Source organism: Hyperolius riggenbachi, chromosome 3 (genome assembly GCF_040937935.1).
Source record: "Hyperolius riggenbachi isolate aHypRig1 chromosome 3, aHypRig1.pri, whole genome shotgun sequence".
In the NCBI taxonomy this organism is placed as follows: Eukaryota; Metazoa; Chordata; class Amphibia; order Anura; family Hyperoliidae; genus Hyperolius; species Hyperolius riggenbachi.
The window spans coordinates 74,620,161-74,639,978 of NC_090648.1; the positions used below are offsets into that span (position 1 = coordinate 74,620,161).

At 45.7% G+C, this 19,818-nt stretch overlaps 1 protein-coding gene across 3 annotated transcripts in view; it reads left to right on the forward strand.

Moving 5' to 3' along the window:
- TYK2 (tyrosine kinase 2) overlaps positions 1–19,818 on the forward strand; it is a 114,188-nt gene that overhangs the window by 13,490 nt on the left and 80,880 nt on the right. The window contains exons 1-2 of one of the 3 annotated variants that reach the window (XM_068274389.1): positions 5,108–5,180; positions 16,146–16,471. The gene's annotated coding sequence lies outside the window, so the exon portion shown is untranslated. Of the gene's footprint in view, positions 1–5,107; positions 5,181–16,145; positions 16,472–19,818 lie in introns of those variants that run through there. The other 2 variants (XM_068274388.1, XM_068274390.1) reach the window with 2 other exon arrangements.

A 19,818-nucleotide genomic window follows, 5' to 3' on the forward strand; every position in this document is an offset into this window, starting at 1 on the left:
GCTCGGTGTGCCCCAGCCCAAAGTGTGAAAATAAAACCTAGGAGAAATAGTTACTGTAATTGCATATGGGCCGAGGTGAGAAAACATCTCCTGCTAGAAAACTCAGCAGAGGAGTTAACTGAATAAGGACCTCTCTCTTTTCTATCTTTCTTTTCTTTCTTTGAACTGGTAATATTCAGGGTTTTCATGCTATTATTGGTAGTCAATCTGTTTAATCTGCCCCAGTTCTTTAATTTTTACAGATTGTCATCCTGTCACTTTTTTTCTAATTTGCCACTTTTGTGTTCAAATAGATTTGATATTTGTCTTTTTCACATCCTGCCCCTTTTCTTAGAACTGCTTTTGATGTAATCTTTGCCTAACAAATGATTGTTATCTTCTTATTTTACAAAGTCCTGTTTATTACCTGGCCTGTCTGTCATAGCTACATAACATAGGCCAATAATGATGGGTGTTAAAACCCAACAGCCCCATTTTGGCTCATCATGTTCCCACCCTTGCGGCAACCTTAGAAATGACCATCTGAAGTTTTATTCGTGGGTATGGTTTGTGAGAATCTTGTGACATCTGTTTCTGCAGAATATGTGTTGTACTTTTACTACAAAATTTTTTTGTGTGCTACATGACAACATAAGTTAGCGTTGGTATGTGTTGTGTATGTGTCTTCTGCTCAGCAGAACTTAGGCTAGGACAGGAAGGGTCAATTTTGAGACTCATTCAGATTATATGGCATTGCACAGCAATGTTATTATATAATGCACCTGCTGACAAAAGGGAAGAGTGGTGATTTGGGAGGGAGCACTGTAGTCGGAGCACTATGGCAGAGCAAACACCATAGCCTACTATGCCGGAGGGAGCACCGTAGTCGGGCCACTGAGGAGGAGGGAGCACTGTAGTTGTGACACTGCGGCGTTGAGAGCACTGTAGTTGGGGCACTGCGTCAGAGGGAACGTTGTAGTTGGGGAACTGCGGCGGAGGGAACGTTGTAGTTGGGGCACTGCGACGGAGGAAGCACCGTAGTTGGGGCACTGTGGCGAAGAGAGCACCATAGTTGGGCCACTGTGGCGGAGAGAGCACTGTAGTTGGGGCACTGCAGCGGAGGGAACGTTGTAGTTGGGGCACTGCGACGGAGGAAGCACCGTAGTTGGGGCACTGTGGCGGAGAGAGCACCATAGTTGGGCCACTGTGGCGGAGAGAGCACAATAGTTGGGACACTGTGGCGGAGAGAGCACTGTAGTTGGGGCACTGCAGCGGAGGGAACGGTGTAGTTGGAGCACTGCGGCGGGGAGAGCACCATAGTCTTGTTTGTGACGCAATGTGCGGTTAACAAGGGGTGCCCTATTCAGGTTGCGGTTCTGCTGTTAGAGCTGGTCCACACTAGGTCCGGAAACGTATCCGTGGCTGCGTTTTTCAAACCTGATGAAAAACGGAGTCCCGGATACTAATGTTGAAAATAGCAGCCAGCCTCACCCAAGTAAAAAATGGATCCGTCTGCGTTTGCGGGGATCCGTTTTCAAAACCTGAACGGAAGGTCCGGATCTGCTGCATTTTTACGCGACGGATCAGGACCACGGATACACGCAGGGGGTAGTGAAAGCAATGAGAAAACGCATCTCCAGCTCCACTGGCAAAAAACGGATGTTAAAACGGATAGCCTGAGCTTTATGATTGGCCCAAAAAAATCCTCCCACTCCTTCCTAATGATGGAGACGTTTTCTGTCAGGGAAAAACCTGAACGGAAACTGATGCAAAACTGATGCACTTTCATCAGTTTGCAGTACGGTGGGTACTTCCCCTGATCCGGACTGCAGGGTCCGTCCTGCAACTGTGTCTAGTGTGGAACACAACGCCCACTGTTATCTAGCTTAAGGCTAGGACATAGGGTTAGTTATTTCGGTTTAGTACTGGTTACCAGTGTGCTTTGGACAAATGCAGTCGCATTTCCTGTGCCCCAGTTATCTGATTTCTTTCTCTTTTTTTTTTTTTTTTTTTTTTCCTTTTTTTTAATGTGTTTGTAGACCCCAATTAATTCTAATAAAAGAGAAGAAAGCACATTTAACAAAAAAAAAAACTGCAAATGGTGCGTTTGGAAATTACATACAGAGATGGTAGGTGAGATGCAAATCTAACCAGCTTAAACATGGTCCAATCAAATCCTACTTTGGCTCCATTCAATTGGTCCATGTTCAAGTTGCACAAATATGTTATACAACCACAACAAAAAAAAGTAACTTAATTCTGCATCAGTACCCTAACCATTACAATGAGATCAGGATATGACTAAGGGCCAGATCCAGGCCCGAAATGTGTAAGCCTTCTCTCCACAAGTGTTTTACCATTCAATAAAACTAAGACGATTTTTTTGCATTGAAGGTGTGCTGCGGGCCTTTCTTCATACAATGAGGATGGCACTGTAAAACATCTGCCTCATACTCAGGTTGGAGAGAAGGCTCTTGTAGTTATCTGCAGCTAAACCTCAAGTGCTCCAACACTGTTTCTACAAAAGCAAACTAACTTAGAAAAACTGCTGAATTGTGAATCATTCTGTTGTTTTTACCTCCAAGTGTTTCGGCAGGTAATCCAACCTTTCTGTAAATTTCTGATGAACCTGCTGAATCCCCTGCATTCCTTGTGTTTTCATGCTCTGCCACTGGCGTTATTCAGGGACAACTTCTACAAAGAAAAAAAATGATTAGAACGTCTTTTTTTTTTTTTTTTTTTTTTTAAGTGCTTTGAGGGAAAGAAGAGCTGTGTTTCCTGTACCCGACTTAGTGATTGGTACCGCTGCTATGCAAAAATGTCTCTTGTTTGAATTCCTGGTTGAAAACCCCATTAAATTGAGTTGATGTGACTGCAAAATCCCCCACCACGCCTCCCTGTGACCATGCTTCAGGCATTGAAACTGTATATGATGGCAGAGGGAAGGTGGGATGAAAAGTGGGTGTGGGGGTTGGATTACATGCTGCAGTCCCTCTGCCCAGAAATGAAACCAACAGCGGACCCACCGTGGCTCAGTTAACCTCCCTAGTGGTATGATTGCTTTTGTATTTTAGAGACTAAAAGAGGTGCAATTTTTTCAAAAGCTTTTAGACCTTAAATCCAGGAAAAAAAAATCATACTGCTAGATAGATCTGTGGCAGCCCTGCACATTACTCACCTCCCCTGGATCCAGCGGTAGAATTCACCCTGGTGGTGCTCTACCCCAGAGGGATTGAGAGCCTCCGAGGACCGGAAGATGGTCTGCGAGCCCACTGCGCGTAGGCTCTGCAAAATCATCCAACTCCAGACTCTGACTCCTCAGTTTGTGAAACCACGACTCCGACTTCAACTCCGACTCCGGGTGCCCAAAAAAGCCCCGACTCCAACTCCGACTCCACAGCCCTGCTCTGAACTGCAGATTTCCGGCTCGAGTCTCGGGGTTACCGTTAAGGAGGTTAAAGGACCACGATCACAAAAAAGTGTACAATGTAAAATACAGGTAGTCCCTGACTTGTGAACGGCCCGCCGATACAAACGGCCTGATCCCGTCAAGATCACGTCATTTCCACGTAGGGGAAGTTTGAAGAAGCTGCTTCAAACTTCCCCAAGCGCTTGCGCGTGCAGCAGCGTTGCACTCGCCTCCAAACAAAGTCTAACACTGTCCGTTCTCCTCTTTCCGCATGCTGCTTCCTCTAGCTGCGTACAGCATCGCTTTGCTTTCGGTATGTCATGTGACATACAGGTTCCTGAATGTCACGTGACATACAGGAAGTGTTGCTGTACACGGCTAGAGGGAGCAGAAGGCGGAGTGGCTAGAGGGACATGGCTGGACTCGAGCTGAAAGGTGAGTCTAGAGGGGGCAAAGCGGAGGTACAAATGGAGGCACAAAGGGTGCAAAGCAAAGGCACAGAAGGGGTACAAACAGGCACAGAGTGGGTACAAACCGAGTGGGTGACATAGGCACAGGGGGGGGGGGGGGGGGGACAAGCATGCAAGGAGGGGGACACTGGAGGCAAAGGGGGCATATAGGAGGTCCCTTTTCAGAATCTGATTCTGAAAAGGGACACACTTAATAATGGATTCAGGTTAAGAATGTTAACTGGGGACTTCCTGTACATTTTTGTATACTTATGTATAAAGTGTATATTTTACTGTAGGTAGCAGGTGTTTTTCTTGGAATGCTGTGTGTTTCTCCTACATGCATAACGCCCTTTGTTATGCCCAAATAACTCAGTTTTAGTTTAAGCAGTCCACAGCACCTTTTTACAAAATGAAGTTGGCTTGTCCAAATGTGCTTTAGCATACCTCTGTTTGTACTGTGGGCGGAGAAAAGGCTTTCTCTGCATCACTCTCGCATACAGCATCTCCTTGTGTAAAGTGCACCGAATGGTTGAACAATGCACAGTGACTCCATCTGCAGCAAGATGAAGTTGTAGGTCTTTGATGCTGGTCTGTGGGTTGACTCTGACTGTTCTCACCATTTGTTGCTTCTGTTTATCCAAGATTTTTCTTCGTCTGGCACTTCAAGCCTTAACTTGAACTGAGCCTGTGGTCTTCCATTTCTTCAATATGTTCCTAACTGTGGAAACAGGGCTGAAATCTCTGAGACAGCTTTCTGTATCATTTCCCTAAACCATGATGGTGAACATTATTTGTCTTCAGGTCATTTGAGAGTTGTTTTAAGATCCCCATGTTGCTACTCTTCAGAGAAAATTAAAAGAGGAGGGAAACTTACAAATGACCCCCTTAAATACTCTTTCTCATACTTGGATACACCTGTGTATTGTAGGTCAGGGGTCACTGAACTTACCAAGCCAGTTTGAGTTCCAATAATTAGTTCTAAAGTTTTTTCGGAATCAATAAAATGACAACAGTGCCCACATTTATGCACCTGCCGAATTTATTTTAAACAATTATTGCGCACTTCCTGTAAATCCAATAAACTTAATTTCACTTCTCAAATATCACTGTGTGTGTCTCCTATATGATATGTTTAACTGACATTTTTTATCATAACAACCAACGATTTATAGAAGAAAATCATGACAATTAACACGGTTGCCCAAACTTTTGCATCCCACTGTAGCTGCAGATGTTCGGGTGTCTGCTGCTGATGGTGTTTCCATGGTGACAGCGCTCTGGAGGGGAGGCAGCAGGAAGTTGCTATTTGTGGTGTGTTCCATGTAGCTGCAGATGTTCAGGTAACTGATCCATTCGGTGCAGGTCATTCTTTGCTGCTCTTGAGTGGCTAGAGCTCTTAGTGATCCTACTGATTTTGGAATATGATTTTTCTTCCCAACACAGGTTCTTATCCTGTTGTGCTTTCCTCAAAGTGAACCATATGTAAGAGGAATATTTAGACTGCCCTCATCATTCCCTTATAAACACTGGCTGCGATGCTGAGCTTTTGACTTTAGTGGTATTTGAGTCACACCCCTGCAGATCGGACTCCCCTGCAGAAGGACTCCCCTCCCCAGACAGCTATTTTTTTGTGACCCAGAAAAATGTGAAACTTTGACGCTGGTGCATGAAGCTTTTTCTCATGAGTCGTCTCTTATCTTATGCTGGCAAAGGATTCTGTAGAATAGACAAAGAGATAAGAATTCACATTGCTTGTGTTCATTTCACACGCACACAATCAGACTCCTACGGATATGGGGACATAGAGCTCTTAATGAGAAATCTGGCTGAGTTACTGAGAAATCGTCTGAAATGGTCACGTCCGGTAACAAAGGCTTATACAAGCTCTCATTTTATTTATTTTTGGCATCTGCTCCAAGTGGGGGGGGGAGAGAAAGTGGGATAATTTGCTCAGTTCATCCACAAATTCTGACCATCCTACGAATGATTTAAAGAGAACCCGAGGTGTATTTAAAGAACGTTATCTGCATACAGAGGCTGGATCTGCCTATACAGCCCAGTCCCTGTTGCTATCCCAAACCCCACTAAGGTCCCCCTGCACTCTGCAACCCCTCATAAATCACAGCCGTGCTGTGAGGCTGTGTTTACATCTGTAGTGTCAGTCTCAGCTGCTCCCCCGCCTCCTGCATAGCTCCGGTCCCTGCACCCGTCCCTTCCCTCCATTCAGCAGGGAGGGAAAGGATGCAGGCGGGGACTGGAGTTCTGCAGGAGGCGGGGAGAGCAGCAGACTGACACTATAGAGATAAACACAGCCAGCTCTGACAAGCTGTTTGTCAGCAGCGTGGCTGTGATTTATGAGGAATTGCAGAGTGCATGGGGACCTTAGGGGGGTTTGGGATAGCAACAGAGGCTGGGCTGTATAGGCAGATCCAGCCTCTGTATGCAGATAATATTCTTCAAACCCACCTCGGGTTCTCTTTAAGGACATCTGAGGTGAAAATAAATTGATGAGAAAAACAATTGTCTATCCTCCTTTACCTAAAAATGACTTTTAAGATATCAGTTTTATTTTATATTTAAATCTATTTTTTTACTATTTCATTGTCTCTGCTCAATGACCTCTTCATTGAAGTATGCTATAGCTCAACTCTATGAATTATTGACTCTTGTTATCTTTTTCCTGCAGAAGCCATTTACAGTAAGGCTGGGTCCACACTAGACACAGTTGCAGGACGGACACTGCAGTCCGGATCCGGGGAAGATTAGGGGAAGTACCCACCGTACTGCAAACTGATGAAAGTGCATCAGTTTTGCATCAGTTTCCGTTCAGGTTTTCCCTGACAGAAAACGTCTCCATCATTAGGAAGGAGTGGGAGGATTTTTTTGGGCCAATCATAAAGCTCAGGCTATCCGTTTTCACATCAGTTTTTTGCCTGTGGAGCTGGAGATGCGTTTTCTCATTGCTTTTCACTACCCCTGCGTGTATCCGTGGCCATGATCCGTTGCGTCAAAATGCAGCAGATCCGGACCTTCCGTTCAGGCTTTGAAAACAGGGTCCCCGCAAACGCAGACGGATCCGGTTTTTACTTGGGTGAGGCTGGCTGCTATTTTGAACATTAGTATCCGGGACTCCGTTTTTCATCAGGTTTGAAAAACGCAGCCACGGATACGTTTCCGGACCTAGTGTGCACCAGGTCTTAGAGACAGCTATAAACAGCTAATTCCTGTCTGTGAGGGTTATTCTATTGTCAGACAGAAACTGGCACTTGCATACCTGAGGTTTAACTGTGTCAGGCAGAGAAAGGGAAAAAGGAACACAGGCTAGTTATTTGTGTGCTTGGCACTGTACATACACCTTTAAAAAACGAAAACCCTAAGGGCCCTTTTACACTTTTATCAGTTGGTATGCATTAGTGTGTGTTCGTATGTGTTAGTACGCGTTGGTATGTGGGGTTTTTTATAGCCGTGCATTGTGAAAAAGATTTCAGTTAAAACGCAAGTGGGAACTGAGCCATAGGAAAACATGGGCATTACTTAGAAAATACGTTTTCTTGCAGTTATAACGAAGAGTAACTGATTAAAGAGAAACTCCGACCAACAATTGAACTTTATCCCAATCAGTAGCTGATACCCCCTTTTACATGGGAAATCTATTCCTTTTCATAAACAGACCATCAGGGACTCTGTATATCTGATGTTGTGGTGAAACCCCTCCCACAAGAAACTGCGAGGACCATGGTCCTAGCAGTTCTCTGTCTGTGAACCTTGTTGCATTGTGGGAAATAGCTGTTTACAGCTGTTTCAAACTGCCAAAAAAGCAAGCAGCAGCTACATCACCTGCCATCAGTAAGAATGTCACCATGTGACAAATGTCAGAATGTAAATCAGGGAGAAGAAAGATTTTACAACTGGCAAACACTGACTAAATCATGTATACATAATTTTGGTAAAAATGAAGCACTTTTTTTATTACATTATTTTCACTGGAGTTCCTCTAAGTGTAAAAGGGGCAGAAGGCTGGTTTCACGTTGCCGGTCTTTCTTGCAGGTGTGATGCAATAGAGCAGGGGTAGGGAACCTATGGCTCTGGAGCCAGATGTGGCTTTTGTATGGCTACATCTGGCTTACAGACAAATCAGTAGGGGTTTATTCCCTAAGCTACACTGCTCAAGCAGCGCAGCTTAGTGTGGCAGTATAAATACAATTTTCAAAGTAGGCACACTACTGCTGTAATGTGCACTACTAATTTACTCACGCTACCCCCAAAACTAACGGCTGCTCCAAATATCCTACTCTGGGCCCTGTCAGGTCCAGTGACTTTGTAGGGCGAGAGCCCTGCACATTAATTGGCCCAATAGGCTGCCTGTCACTTGACAGGCTGCCTATTGGGCCACAGTGCTGGGATCTCGTTGTACAAAGTGATTCAACCCGCAAGTCAGCTATCTAATTGTACAAGCTGTTAGTCGATATTTCTCCTGTCTGGCTCTCGGGGAAATTGTTGCTGTTGCTGAAACCCAAGAGAAGCTTAAGACGTGTCTGACTCTTCCGCTGCCCAGCGGATCAACTGTATGCACATCACCATGACAACAGGGACGTGAGCCCTACTGCCTCAGTTTGAAACATATGTACATTGTATTGCTCTCACTGAATTAACCTCTTGCCGACCGTGTCACGTCGATGGGCGTGGCCGCGGCGGCAGCCCCAGACCGCCTAACACAGATTGCCGTAAAGTCCTGGGGCTCTGTTTTGCAGGAGATCGCGCGCAGGCTGCGTGCGCATCTCCTGCTTGGGGGGCGGAGCTCCGCCCCGCCTTCAGTCTCCGATCGGCTATTGCCGCTCGGGAGACTGTTAGACGGCGTGATCGCCGACTATTTACATGGTGCATCGCTGCGATCAGCAGCAGCGCTGCACTGGGGACAGCCGTGTGACACGGCTGTCCCCCTGGGGGACAAGAGAGCGATTGGCTCTCATAGGGTGAAGCCTATGAGAGCTGATCGCTATGAATGGGTGGCTGGGGGGAGGGAGGGTATTTAAAGTGAACCTTAAGTCACCGATAAAAAATGAGATTTACTCACCTGGGGCTTCCCTCAGCCCCCAGCAGCCGATCGGTGCCCTCGCAGCCCCGTTTTGACGCTCCAGGACCCGCCGGCGAACACATCTGGTTTGGACGTCGGAGCGTCAGAGCAGGGCTGCGAGGGCACTGATCGGCTGCTGGGGTCTGAGGGAAGCCCCAGGTGAGTAAATCTCTTTTTTTTATCGGTTACTTAAGGTTCACTTTAAAAGAATGTTTTTTTTTTTGTGTGTTTTTTTTTAAAGGCAACACTAATATTTATTAAAAAATAAATAAACATGGGGGGAGCGATCAGACCCCACTAACAGAGAGCTCTGTTAGTGGGGAGAAAAGGGGGGGGGGGGGAATCACTTGTGTGCTATTTTGTGCGGCCCTGCAGCTTGGCCTTAAAGCTGCAGTGGCCAATTTGACTAAAAATGGCCTGGTCACTAGGGGGGTTTAGCCCTGCAGTCCTCATGAGGTTAAACCTATGTGGTGTTCAGTGTTCTCCCCAGAATTTTTTTCCAACTGCCTGGCATGAAAATTTAGCCGGGTGGCATAAAAAAGTTGCCGGGTGGGGCAATATGAGAGAATGCAGGGTCGGTGCCTTTCTGCACAATTCTGCTTGCAGCATAGGAGGAGGTGAGCCGATGACAGCCTAGTGCTCACCAAAACTAGCCAGGTGGAGCACCCGGCTAAAAGAGCCTGGGGAGAACACTGGGTGTTTATGACTCTCTCAGCCAAAAAGGTTCCTGACCCCTGCAATAGATGATTGCATCACAACGCTAAAAAAGGCCTTTGAGGATTTCCGCGTTAATTTGCGGTAAACCTCTTTCTGGCCTTAAGCCAAACAGGTAGTGAGGCTCTCTAGCACTCATTCCTGTGGTGGAAATATGAATTGTGTGGTAGTGTATTGAAAAAATACGCTTCTGCAGATGCGCACGTCACCGATCAAGCGGCCCCCAACTTGCTGTTTTCCTCGCGTCCGCGTGCTGCAAAAACATCACTTCCATCGTATCACGTTGCACCGTCCTGGCATGAAAGGCCCCATAGACTTTCATTGGTGTTGCATTACATTGCGGTAAAACCAAGGTAACGCAGCATCCCAGTGTGAAAGGGGCCTTAAAAATAAGGAGAGAATCCGACTTCTCTTAAAGAGACTCTGAAGTGAGTCTAAATTCCTGTTTTTAACTAGTATTTATGTAAAGCACTATAGGTAATGCTAAACCGCCGCATCCTCACGGCAAAATGAGGGGTTTATACCCCCCAAATCCCCTCTGCTAGGTCCGGGGAGCGCTTCCTCATAGAGGCAGAGCTTATGGCTGTAGCTCTGCCTCACGTCAATCCCTGCTGATCGCCGCCTCTCCCTCCGCCCCTCTCAATCTTCCTTCACTGAGTGGGGCTGGAAGAGGCGGAGATCCATAGTGGATTGACGCGAATGGAGGCAGAGCTGCAGCTCAAAGCTCTGCCTCCATGAGCAGCAAATTCCACGACCAAGAAAGTCGTGGATTTTGCAGAGGGGATTTGGGGGGTATAAACCCCTCGTTTTGCCGCGGGGATGCGGCGGTTTAGCATTACCTATAGTGCGTTACATAAATACTAGTTAAAAACAGGAATTTAGACTCGCTTCAGAGTTTCTTTAAAGAGAAACCGTGACCAATAATTGAACTTCATCCTAATCAGTAGCCGATACCCCCTTTTTACATGAGAAATCTATTCCTTTTCACAAACTTATCATCAGGGGGCTCTGTATGACTGACATTGTGGTGAAACCCCTCCTACAGGAAACTGTGAGGACCATGGTCCTGGTAGTTTCCTGTCTGTGAACCTCGTTGCATTGTGGAAAATCACTGTTTACAGCTGTTTCCAACTGTCAAAAAAGCAAGCAGCAGCTGCTTCCAGTGACATCGCCTGCCAGCAGTAAAAATGTCACCATATGATAAATGTCAGAATGTAAATCAGAGAGAGGAAAGCTTTTACAACGGGCAAACGCTGACTAAATCATTTATACATAATTATTGTAAAAAAAAAATTATTACATTTTCACTGGAGTTCCTCTTTAACTAATTTTATATGCTTTTTGCTTACTAAGTACTGTAAAGCTGGGCACATGTGTACGACAAATGTCACCCAGTAGGGATCAAGGAGTACAAAGCTTGCAATTCATTTTGCGGAAATCTATCAAAATTAAGTTTGCCATGTAGAGTAGTAATCGATCATAATCCAGTTAAACTTATGCTTCATACACACTTGAGATAAAAGTCTTTGGAAAAGGCAAGATCACAGACCAATCTTACCACCCTTCATGTAGTATGAGAGCCATACTCTACACAGTCTATTCTATGGAGCTGCACTCCCCATCAGATAAAATCTTTGCAAGATGCTACACACAAAGATGCCCGTACACACTCAAAAGATCATTATCTGCAAAAGATCTGTTCCTGCAAAATATCCATTCCTGCAAAATGCATTCATAGTCTATGAGATCTGCAGATCCTCATACACACTTGGTTTAACAGACAATCATCTGCAGATCATCTGCAGATCAGATCCACCAGGATGGATTTTCAGATCTGCAGATGATTGCCAGATATGCAGATGAAGTCTGTTAAACCAAGTGTGTATGAGGATCTGCAGATCTCATAGACTATGAATGCATTTTGCAGGAATGGATATTTTGCAGGAACAGATCTTTTGCAGATAATGATCTTTTGAGTGTGTACGGGCATCTTTGTGTGCAGCATCTTGCAAAGATTTTATCTGATTAGGAGTTCAGCTCCATAGAATAGACTGTGTAGAGTATGGCTCTCATACTACATGAAGGGTGGTAAGATTGGTCTGTGATCTTGCCTTTTCCAAAGACTTTTATCTCAAGTGTGTATGAAGCATTAGGCAGACTGGTCTACTACTAATAAAGCAATCTGAGGGATTGTTCTTGATTGGTGAAGCTCTGGTGGATACTGTCAGGAATATAGCAGCTAGTTATGATGTTGGGATAATACAGAAGTATATTTTCATTTTTTGATCTGCTCTGTATTAGGTCAGAGATGTAGGTATGCCAGACTGACAGCTGGCTTCATGGAGTTCCTGTATGTACATGTAAATTAACTCTATCATTGTCTGCTTCTAATTAGGAAACACTTAGGGCACGATTCCACTAGAGCGGCGCGCGTCTGCGATACGCGAGCCGGCTCTTCCGGGTCTGCGGTGAAAGCACACGAATCCCATCAGCCGTGCTATGCACAGCTATGGGATCCGCAGCCTCCCGCGCCGATTCGGATGGAAAAGCTGGCCGAATCGCTAGTGGTAGCGATTCGGCCGGCGTTACCATTGCACCCTATGGCAGTATTTCCCCGCACTATCCGCCTGCGGGGAAACTGCGGATTCGCTGCGGTTTCCGCTCAAGTGGAAATGCGCCCTTAAGAGCAGGGAATGCTAAATGGATTTGCTAGCCTCTGGCAAGGAGATGGCTAATTAGTCAATAGCCAGTCAGACAGTGAAAGCTAACACAGGAATACTTGAAATTTGCATATGACAGCCTACTGGAAGTGGGTGAAGGGTTGAAGTCCTTTTGATACAATTTTTACCTGTAGAGATTGGATTTTATGGGAGTGGTTTGAAATCTCTGAAAGATCCAAAACTAACACAGAATTGCTTTGAAGTCTGCAAAGTGTGACAGGAAAAGCATTGAAATTTGAATGTCACAGCTAGCCCAGATGTGACAAGGGGCTCGGCAGACTGTGATGTCACAAACGGGGAAATTGCGTTAGATTTGGGGATGGAACATTCAATGCCCCAGGCCCCCAAGTGGACTGTATAGCTCAAGACTGGGACAGTCACAAATCATCTTCTCTTGGAGGTAGCGCATAGCTAGAGGGATCCCGAGCGAATCGGAACGGCGTTCTCCCGCCAACCACGTTCTAACCTACGTGGTATCGCATTTTTATTTTTATGCAAATATCCTTGTGCGTATCGTTGTACTTTTACTTTGTAACTTTTTTACTTTGTTTCTTGTAAATCTTTCATATATATTATTTTCTGCATTGTTCCGCTTTTGTCCTGGAATATTAAATCGTTATTTAATAAGTTTGACTTCTGCTGTACTAAACTAACACTCATAGCCTAGGTGAGACTGAAGTGTAACTGTGTATAAGTCCATGCCTGATTGTACGTTTGAGCAACCCTACCGTATGAGATTGTAATTGCATTGTGTGTATGGGGCACTGTTGCGCTCGACAGCAGAGTGGCTAACAGTATCGTTCGGAACGACTGTTAGTGGTTTTGCTGCACTACAGTGTAACTTGCATTACAAGTCAGTGCCTGATTGTGCCGTGTTACTGTACAACTGCACTGTGCGTGTGTGTGCATGGCATTCCCGTATTCGGCCTAAAGCGCAAAGCTGACCCAAATACGAAAACGCGGATTGCGCGCTGAGGATTCGACAGCAGAGTGGACGTGTCTAGCAACGGCTAGTGGTGGCAGTAAGAAGCGTTTGAGGGGTCACAGCCTTGTTTTTAGCTTGAATAAGGCTGCTCCCCGCTTGATCTGGTCAAACCCCAGTCGGGAACCGTATATGCAGGCGTGCCGCGGGCCGGTTCCTGACAGATACCTTAAAGGATAACTGAGGGATATGGAGGCTGCTATTTTTATTTCCTTTTAACCAGCCTGGCGTTCTATTAAGATCGCCAGGCTGGCGACCGGACGTTTTTTTTTTTTTTGGTAAAAAAAAAACCTATTGCATGCAGCCAACTGAAAGTTGGCTGCATGAAAGCCCACTAGAGGGCGCTCCTGTTGCGTACTTCTGATCGCCTCCGGCGATCAGAAGTAACAAAGGCCGCGATGAGCGGCCTTTCTTGTTTCGCTTTCCTCGTCGCCATGGCGACGAGCGGAGTGACGTCAAGGATGTCAGCCGACGTCTCCTCCGATCCAGCCCTTAGGGCCCGTTCACACTTAAAATCGTTTTGCGGGAGTGATTTTCCCACGATTAGCGCGGAAAAATCACTGGACACTGCGGCGGTTTTGGAGCGATCGCGATTAGCGTGCTATGCACGCTAATCACGATCGCAAATCGCGGAACGCTCGTTGCCGGCAAACCGCTGCATGCAGCGCGGTTGCGGTTATCGCTAACCGCAACCGCGGCAGTGAGAACACTGCCACTCACTACATTGTGTAGCGGTTCTCGCAGAACCGCTAGCGGCTTGCCGTGAGCGGGAATCGCGCGATTCCCGCTCAGGTGAGAACGGGCCCTTAGCGCTGGCCGGAACTGTTTGGTCCGGCTGCGCTGGGCTCGGGGGGGCTGGGGGACCCTCTTTCGCCGCTGCACGCGGCGGATCGCCGCGCTGCGTCGGCGATCAGGTAGCACACGCGGCTGGCAAAGTGCCGGCTGCGTGTGCACCTTTTTATTTGATGAAAATCGGCCCAGCAGGGCCTGAGCGGCAGCCTCCGGCGGTAATGGACGAGCTGAGCTTGTCCATACCGCCAGGCTGGTTAAGCAATACCAGTTGCCTGGCTGTCCTGCTGATCCTCTGCTTCTAATACTTTACCCCCTGAACAAGCATGCAGCATATCAGGTGTTTCTGACATTGTCAGATCTGACAAGATTAGCTTGCTTGTTTCTGGTGTTATTCAGACACTACTGCAGCCAAATAGACCTGCAGGGCTGCCAGGCAAATGTTATTTTTTAAAAGGAAATAAATATGGCAGCCTCCATAATCCCTCGTGTTAAAGTTGTATTTTAAGACTATCATAACTTTTTAGCAACAAAGCATTAAAGTGTTCCTGAAATGATGCGACAGAGTCCTACTAAGTACTAGTACTAGTCCTACTAAGACATTATAGGAGGTCCTCTTCTGTTTTCCAGTACAACAAGTGTTAAAAAACAGTACTGTTATCTAGGCAAATTAGCCAGCCCTACAGAAATTGGAATGGCTGTCCTGAAAAGTAAATAAAAAGCAAAACACTATTATCTAGCTGAGGAAACGCAGTTTATAGCATTTTAGGGCTGGTTCACACCGAGCGGCTTTTTCAGCGTTTCTGCAGCCGCTTGCGGCTGCGGATACGCTTGGTCAATGTATCTCAATGGGGTGGTTCACACCAGAGCGGGAGGCGTTTAGCAGAAACGCATTCTCCCGGGGTGAGGCATTTTTTGGATAGTGGATGCGTTTCTGCCTCAATGTTAAGTATAGGAAAAACGCAGTTCAGAGCGGTTTTGCAGGCATTTTTGTTACAGAAGCTGTTCAGTAACAGCTTTACTGTAACAATATCTGAAATCTACTACACCAAAAACGCTTCACAAAACCGCAAAATGCTAGCTGAAACGCTACAGAAAAATAACAAAAAGCGTTTCAAAATCTGCTCGCATTTTGCGGATCTGCTAGCGGGTTTTGGTGTGCACCAGGCCTGAAAAGTTGAAAGATTCATTATTTCTGTTTGTTTTGCAACTGAATATAGTCATGGCTATTGTTAAGAATTCTTTGTTAAAAATTAAGATACTAAACTAAGGCAATCAGGAATTGGACTAGCGCTGCCTCCTGCCTGACCAACCTCTAGTGTTTATGTTCCCCCGGTGCCTATGCTCTGTAAATTCTCACCTGTCCTCTGGCTGATTCCCAGCCTATGCCGTGTCCACTGCTACCATGAGCCCCTGTACCTGTGAAGGGGGAGGAGTCCGGAAGTTGTACCTGTGGAGAGGTGAGAAATTAGAGAACAGGCTGGGGGGAGGGGCATTTAACACTTGAGGAGACAGCAGCCAGGGGGTCCGTCGTGCATTAGATCAAGCATGTGTGACCAAGGTTTTCCAGCATGTCCGATCGATGTTTCAACAGATTTCAGCAGGAAATCGATAGACACCTTGATTGGGTGGACATGTTGAGGCACTAATTTTCATTCATTACCATAAAATTATCAAATCGGATGGGCTGTCAGGCTGGGAAATCAGTAGCCTTATAGCCAACTTAACAGTTCTGCACGTCTTTGTTTTGTATATTATGGTATACAGTTGTAGTGATGTAGCTTCATGTAGCACACCACACCTTTGCCTGCAGTTGCTACATTTTAGGCAGTATGTCAAGTAGGAGTTAATGAGCCAGCACTGCTTTCTTTGCTATGTTTAGCTTTCCTAATAACGTCTTCTGGCCCGCACCGCACCTTGTGTTTGTTGAATGACAGTTTATCTCTCTAGTATGCAGCGAGTTATTTCCTCCTGCCCTCAGGTGCTGGTAAAGCAGTACCTAACAGACTGTTTCTTTTCTCTGCAGAGTCTTCCCAGCTATGAAGGTCAGCGCTTGTTTAAAGTCTGGGGGTCTCTGAGCTCTGACAAAGGGATGTGGTTAGCCTCAAGTGACACAGCCGGAGAGAGACAGCCAGCGGCCCGGAGGTGGAGGGACCGCGGTGGAAAATAAAGGCTGGAAGAGGCCTGAACGCGCTCACCCCTGCTCCGTAGTGTAAGATCAAGCCTGAGCGAAGAGAGGGTGTATGTGCATGAGAATAACGTGAGCGATAACAGGGATAACAACATAACAACATCCTGTTATCTTCTAACTGCTACTTCCTGTGTATCACCGTCATCTTCTGATTGGTTCGGGTATGACCTCATCTCATCAGTTCCCTTGTTTTGCACTGTATTATGTAGCATGCTGTGCAGTCTCTGCTTCGTGCTGCTTATCCACTTGCTGACCTTTTTTCTCGGGTCATCTCTCTCTTTATTTTTCTTTATCTCTCAGTGTTTCCTCATTTCCTCCTCTGCTTGCGTATGTGCCTTACATGCTATTGGCAGTCATCACTGGAGTAATGAAAGCAAGCTTGTGGACAGTTAGCATTGGCGATATGACCTTCCTGCCTTTGGGAGTGTAAGCCTTAAAGTGCTCACTAATGGTACAATTTTTTCATCAGATGTGATCTTTCAACACGATTTGAACAGTCCTAGCTAATTAGAAGGCATTTATCAATTGTTCCCATTAAAGTGGTCTGAAACTCTGACATAACATTCAATAAAAACGTGTTTTCCTACTTTTTATTAGTTATACAGTTATATTTGCTTTTGTGCATAAGTAATATTTTCTATTTAAAATTTACAAGTTTCCAAAGTGTAATTTATCTTGCCCTAAAAGCTGTCATTGCATTTTATTTAAACGGCTTTTTATTATATATTAACATCATCTAATGAGCTATTCTGAACACTGTGTGTGCCTGAAGCAGAGACAGTTTCTCAGAGAGTGTTTGTTTACATTCCAGTGTTGATACATTTGTGTTTAACAAGTAAAACAGATACTGTTATCTGCAGTTTGGGCGCGAATTTGAAGCTGAATAGCAGGACAAAGTGCTTTGTTTAACCATTTCAGTGATGTAAAAAAAACATTTCTGGGATAGTAGCTTTCAAGCTGTGAGGAATCTTTTAGAAGTAGAGATGCTGACTTTCAGACTACTTTAAGGGAGCAATTTAAGAAGGTTTTACATTCCAATTCGATCATAAAATCCAACTTTCGGATCGATAATTTTTCCTTTTCCGATCAACCAAAGAATCATATCACATCGATTAAGTTTTCTGTAGAATTCGATCATAAAAAGTATGTTGAGAGATTGAATCTGAAGGAAAAATTGTACTGTTAATGGGCACCTTATACACATGCTGGATTATCAATGCTTGCTTTTCATTGAACATCAGCTTTAGGGATGGTCAGTGAGATGCAATATCATTTTGAGTTGATGCAGCATTATGCAAATTTTGTATGCAAATTTAAGCAGCTTGAAAATGAACCAATCAAATCAAGATGCATAAATTTGCATGCAAAATTTTCATAATGCTGATGCTCAACTCGAAATTATTTTAGTTTCATTGCTCATCCCTATTAGGCTTCCCCACAATGCAATGCGAGCGTAACATGCAGTGCCACTTTCCCAATGCCTTCCGTTTTATCATGTAGAGGGTGTGGACTTAAGAGGGTGGGGTTAAACAATATATATTATGTTAATAGTTTTCACTGCATCTCCATTATTTTTACTCTATTACATTTCCCATTTTACCCGTGTTCCCCCTCCCTTAGGCTACCTGCACACTGCAAATCCGTTTTGCGATTCCGATTTTCCCTGAATACATTCAACAGAAAAAACGGATCAAAAAAGGCAGCATGCAGTAAAGATTGAGAATCTGAATCGGTTGTAAAAATAGATTACAAAGCGGAATCGTGTGCAGGGAGCCTAATACAGATCTTCTTGATGGTCTAGAGCAGGGGTCTCAAACTCGCGGCCCGCGGGCCATTTGCGGCCCTCGATACAATATTTTGTGGCCCTCGCTGGCAAAAGCTTCCTTATAGTTCGCTTCAGTGCTCCCAAGTAATCTGCCGCATCCCGGCCGCTAAACGAGGGCTGCAGAGCCCCCAAATTGCCCGGGGGGCAATCCGCTGGCATTTCCTGGAAGGGGCAGAGCCTTCAGCTTCAGCTCTGCCCCTCTTGACGTCAATCGCCGCACGGATCGCCGCCTCTCCCCGCCCATCTCTGTGAAGGAAGAGTGAGAGTGGCGGGCAGAGGCGGCGATGCGCTGCGATTGTGGAATTCCTTATGCGGCCCAGCCTCATCCTGACTTTGCCTCCTGCTGCCCCCAGGTAAATTGAGTTTGAGACCCCTGGTCTAGAGGTACCCCCATACATTTCCCATGTGATCTCCCTGCCCCCCTTACGTTTTTTCTGGTGTCCAGTGGTCCACATATGCTTCGCTGGTGACCTGGTGGTCCCCTATACATTTCCCTGGTGTCTAGTGGTTCCTATACATTTCCCTATTTTCTAGTGGTCCTCTATACGTTTCCCTGGTGTATAGTGGTCTCTCATACATTTCATTATAGTCTAGTGGTCCACCCTATATATTTCCCTGGTTTCAAGTGGCTCTAGTAAGTGTTGTTTGGTAAGTTTCTCTCACCTCTTGACTATCGTGGCTTCCATCTGTGCAGCACCACAGCCACCCTCCTGTACTTGCAGCAGTATGAGGTGGGCTACGGTGCTGCACAAAGGGTGGCTGTGGCTGTCGGTGGAAGGAAGAGAGGTGATCTCTGCAGTCGGGGGGGGGGGGAGAATCGAATCCCAAGGAGAGAGCTTTCTTAGTGTAGTTAGAGTGTGTGGGTGTGTGGGAGGGGAGGGGGGGTAAATAGACAGGACACAGAACATTTATATCTCCTGGTGTATTCAGAGCTGGAGCCACTAGGGCACGCTCTATAGGCGGTAGTAGTGTTAGGAAGTCTTGCCCAAGGTCTCCTCGCTAAGTAGGTGCTGGCTTATTGCCCTCTGTTATGTAGCATTGCCGTTTTATTTCGTTTTTCAATATACCTGTTTTGGTTTTTTTTTGTTTGTTTTTTTGTATATTCTTAAAGGCAAAATGTATTCGTATGTTCTTCTCTGAAGTGTACTCTTTTTTCCTCTCTGCGAAGTCCCATTCCTTCCTCCTTTAGGCAGGCAGCAACTCTACGGGGTTTTCACTCTGTTCCGGGGACATTACCATGGTTATGCTGTGGTTTTACCAGAGTATCCGTTCCCATGCATACCTTCTAGCTGGCTTTGCGTGAGCACTTCTCATCCCTTACATGTATATAGCACACAAACCTTCTATTCATGCTTTTTGAGTGCGGCTCTGACCTACATTCAGAATTTGCTGCGCTGAAAGTTATGCAGAAAGGTTACTTCTTTCATTCACCTGTATAGAATGTGTCAGTCTGCCGCTGTTACCTTGTTAAACCTTTGGAGGCAGAGTGAGGATAAAGACCAGTCCTGGCCGCTTGCCTGATGCAGCTACGTGACGCAGAAACGCCTGAAGCCGTAGGACCTGTTCACACTGTTTGTTTTGGGAGCAGAAACTTTGACTCTTTACTGATTTCCTAAACTGCATACTGTGTACACTTCCAAGCTTGCCAGTAAGCACTTAAAGGGAACCTAAAGTGAGAGGACT